The sequence below is a fragment of the Fistularia commersonii genome, chromosome 23 (assembly GCF_037954325.1).
Source record: "Fistularia commersonii isolate RoL2024-O1a breed Wild chromosome 23, RoL_Fcom_v1.0, whole genome shotgun sequence".
Classification (NCBI taxonomy): Eukaryota; Metazoa; Chordata; class Actinopteri; order Syngnathiformes; family Fistulariidae; genus Fistularia; species Fistularia commersonii.
Window position 1 is genome coordinate 13,857,985 of NC_141306.1, and position 4,636 is coordinate 13,862,620.

The window sequence follows — 4,636 nt, forward strand, 5'->3', positions numbered from 1 at the left end:
CCTGGACTCTCGTCATCTTTTTCTTCTTCTTTGGTGAAAAAGCTCAAAAAAAGCCGCATCGGTGCTTGGTGTTTCGGTCCAATCGGAAGGTAGAAAATGGCTTTTTCGTGACGCCTGACGTGAAGCCGCCGGCGTGAGTCAGTCGGAGGCGGACGTTTGGCTGTGGGTTAGACGGAACCCAGAAGGAAAAGAAGGAAAAGATATAAAAGCGCATGACTTTCTAAGAATACCCGTCTGCACAGCCATGATGTATTTATACCGTCTTTATTTTTACTGCGTATCGGGGCAATGAAATTGCCGTTTACACGCAAGAGCGGTGCGATGAAAAGTCGGGTCTCGGCAGGTTGAAGAGCGAGCCGGGTTGTGTTTATGGACATTTTGTTTGGAAATGGCAGGTTTACAGAGGGCGGGAGTTTGGCGAGGCCGCGGAGAACGGCTTTCGGAAGGCGCCCGGAAGCCTCCCTGGGGAGGAGGGTCCTACGGGTCGACCTCGGATTCAGGAGGAGCAACATGGTTTTGGTCGTGGAACAGTGGACCGGCTCTACACCCTCAGTAGGGTCCCTGAAGGCGCCCGGGAGCTTCCCCAACCGGGAGCTCCAGGACTACAGGGTAGCGAACCCCGTGATACAGTTCAGACCTTGTATGCTCGGTGCAGGAACCGCATTGTCCGTTGTACCCGTCTTTGTTTCCGGTGAAGGTTGGACTCCGCGAAGAGTTCGACTGTCTTTGTCAAAGATTCTGCTCCTGACTTGTATTGACAGAATTTCCAGGGGCAGCCAGGGCGCCAAGGGGTGACCTCAGGATCGGGTCACTGCTTTTTGCCGATGATGTGTCTCCAGGATGAGGACCTCCAAATCCTACACCAGGGTCACAGCCGGGAACGGATGAGTGTGTTGCCACTTCGGGGTGGGGAGGAGGTCAAGTGGGGAAGTTCAACTACCTCGGGTTCTTGTTCGCAAGTGAGGGAAGGATGTAACAGGAGATCCGTCCTGGTGAACAAATGGCGAAGCTCTCAGTGTACCGGTGGATCCACGTCCCCACCCGGTCACCGGCTGTGTGACCGAAAGAACAAGGTCGGCCAACCGGCAGGGGCTCGGAGTAGAGTCGGCGCTTGAGTCAGATGAGGTAGCGTCTGGTTAGGATGCCTCCTGGTGAGATGTTCGACCGGGAGGAGAACCCGGGGAAGACCCAGGACATGCTGGAGGTACTACGTCCCGAGGCCGGCTGCTCCCCTCTTGCTGCTGCCCCACCCCAGGTAAGGGGTCACCCTAATCATTCACCCTCTCGTTCTCCTCCGGGCAATGTAGGGTCTCCTATGAACCGGTTTCTGGACCCCCATGTGGAGATACTGCACACAGAAGGTCCCCTTGGGAACCCAACCAGAGACCTTCTTGCTGCACCACCGTGGCACCCTGATGGAAGCTCCCACATTGTTCTCTTGCTGATGTTTCCCTGGATGGTGGTGAAAGCTGCGGGTTGTTGGAGGAAGTTGTGGCATCCCTTCCCGGCTGAGCCGCTCCAGGAAGGTGGAAAGAGCAGGACGAATGAAATTTCAATTATGAAGAAGTTCTACATCTCCCCGTGTGCAGGTCTGGATCATCTCACTCAAGCGTCGCTGCTTTCAGGCCATCGGGTGTCGCTGTCTGCGGTGCTGAGACGATAAAACACGAGAACGGATCGTACGCCGAATGTGACCCCTCGGAGCTTCGTGAAGAACCTGCGCCTTGGAAAAAGAGAAACTTCGGATAAGGTAATAGCGGCAGAACTTCTTCTTTCCCCTCACAGTGCTCGGCGGTGAAAACAAACAATCATGAAAAGGACTAGCAGCCGTTCGTTTTCGCCTCACTTAAAGGAGAGGCCCTTTGGCTACGACATTTTCGGAACGCCGGCCCAGATCTGAGCGTGATTAACAATCTGCTCTCAGCCAGCGGTGGGAGACCCGGCGGCGTCCTGGCGAGATGAAGATAAAGCTGTTCGGTCCGGGGAAGTGTTGACACCCGCAGGCTGCGCTCAATCCTCCGCCTCGCCGACGTCGCCTCCGTGCGGGAGTTTAACGCGCAGTCATTTCCATCCATTATTAGAGGAAAACGGAAACCCCTGCTGGGGCACGGTTATATAAAGCATCTCGAAATTACTTTCTCTCGCTGATCCCGCCCGTCTTGTTTCTCGCTTCTGAAACATCTAGTAAATCCGTACATTCTTCACCGCTCCATAACAGCACGGATAGAAACATGTCGTGAAGAGATAAAGCGGTGTTTCGCAACCTTTTAGGAGCCACGCAATCTAAATTTCATTGTATGATATTGGGCTCATCTTTTTTACTTTCTTCTGACCTCTGTGACGTGCGGTGAGGTTCATGGCTGGTGAGGCACGCCTGCCATGAGGCAGGACGACAGCGTGCCTCACCTCGTGGCTCTTGGCGATCGTTTTATGAACGTTAGAAACGAGTAGAACACGTACGGTTGACGACGAAAAATGTAAGTCATCGAGCAAAAACGGTTTAAACATTTTAATGGCGACATACCGAGAGATAGCAATGCGATCTTAGTGCAGAGCTCAAAGCCAGAGGTCAGCCGTCATGGAGGCACAGCAGTCCGCAGCCTCACCGCACGTCTCTTCTCAGTATTTCAACGGCAAATGCGAAAACAGGTGAAACTCTAAAACAGGTGGAGTAAAATGAAAAATACCTTTCTAGTGCAAATCATTTGATAAATAGAACCATTTCATTCTTCTTATATTTGACCTTTTTTTTCTTTCCAAGATTGGCAAGTGAGGCACGGCCTCTTCCGCCTCCCCTGACCGCACCTCACCACCATGACTCACACTTGGGCCTTCCTCAGCGTCACAATGTCCTTCAGGACCAGAGGATCCTGACTGAATACTTTTTCTTTTAAAATTTTCCTCCACGGCGTAGCACTGCCGCCGACAGGTAGATACACCGGTTCATCTTCAAGAAGGGTCAGAGCCGCCTGTTCTTCCTCAGGAGGCTCAGATCTTTCAACGTCTGCAGGACCACGCTGCAGATGTTTTACTACTCGCTGGTGTCCAGCGTCATCTTCTACGCTGTTGTGTGCTGGGCAGCAGGATCAAGACAGCTGACGCTAACAGACTCAACAAGCTCATCAGGATCTGTCCTGGGAGTGGAGCTGGAGTCTGTGGTGCAGGTGTCAGAGAAGCTCCTCAGCATCATGGACAACGTCCATCACCTCCCGCGTGGACACTGACCTCCTGTCAGAGCTCTTTCAGTCGTACACTGATACCACCAAGGAGCTCCACTGAACGCCACAGGAGGTCTTTCCTACCTGAGGCTATCAGACTTTTTAATTCCTCTTCCTTCAGCCGAAGGGAATCTTCAAATCTTTGTACTTAAGACCTTAAAACACTTGATAGCCTCAACCTTGACACTTTATATTTCATTGTATTTCTCATTCTCCCTCCTTCCTACTATTATCTATTATGTTTTTGCTTGAAACTCTGGCACAACAATTTCCTTCGGGATAAATAGAGTTGTTCTCATCTCATCTCAAAACCCATTCCCGACCGGTGGAAGAACATTTCTTTGCTCTTCCTGTCCTCGTATGCTCCCCACGTAGACGGACATACCGAGACACATGATGTGTGTCGAATAAATCATTTTTTGGACCAATCGGGTGAAAGCGAACTAAAAGAACTCCGTTCACGTGCCATTTTTAGGCAACCAGCAATCCGCACTTTTGTTCCCGTCGTGTAGAAACATGCAACCATTCACCCTCTGAGCCACAATGTAGGGTCTCCGATGAACCTCCCAGGTGTTTTGGACCGTTAGAGGAACCCAACGCAGATGTAGAGAACATGGGGACTCCACACAGAAAGCCTTCTGGGACCTTCTCAGACCTTCTTGGACCTTCTGGGAAATATCGATCCTTTTCGGATCAGCTCCTGCCCATCTTACGATGAGCGAACCGTAAAGATGGAACGTGATCAACTTGCAAACCGAAGCCTTGAAGCTCCTAATTAATCCGACCGGCCCGGTGTTTTTCTCCTCGCTTTCATGCCAATCATTTTGTAACGCCGTCTCATTTTTATTTCAAAGCGTGGATCTTGGAACGGCGCTCGGCTCTTGCATTTTTCTTCTCCGTCTGATGCTATTTATCCACATTTTGATCACCACGCCTTTGAGCGTTCCAGCTCGCCGCTCGCTGCCAGGTTTCATCGACCGGCTTCTTATCAGACGACTGAAGCTCATCGTCTGCGATGGCCGATGGCAGGAGATGCCCCTCCTGAAGCTCCTTCTGCCCCAGATTTTTCACTTTTCGTGAGAAAACAAGACCACGCCAACCGCCGTGGAGCTCCGGAGGAGGAAATCCATCTCGCGACCTCACAAACACACACATTTGGGACAACCTTGAACACTTGAACGTCACATCAGTGCAATAAATCCATTTTTTCCACTTTTTTTACCGTCTACATATGTAGCTTTTTATTCTTCTAGTTGTTATTTATGTGTTTTGTAGATTTTTTTGCAATATTTTTTTCTGTCTTTTATCTCTAACCCAGAGATGCTGCTGTTGTATTGTTACGCCGTGTCCTGCTTTTTAATGTTGTTTTTATTTGTTTTTGATTCCACTGAACCGGAGAGATGCTTATTTCTAACCTT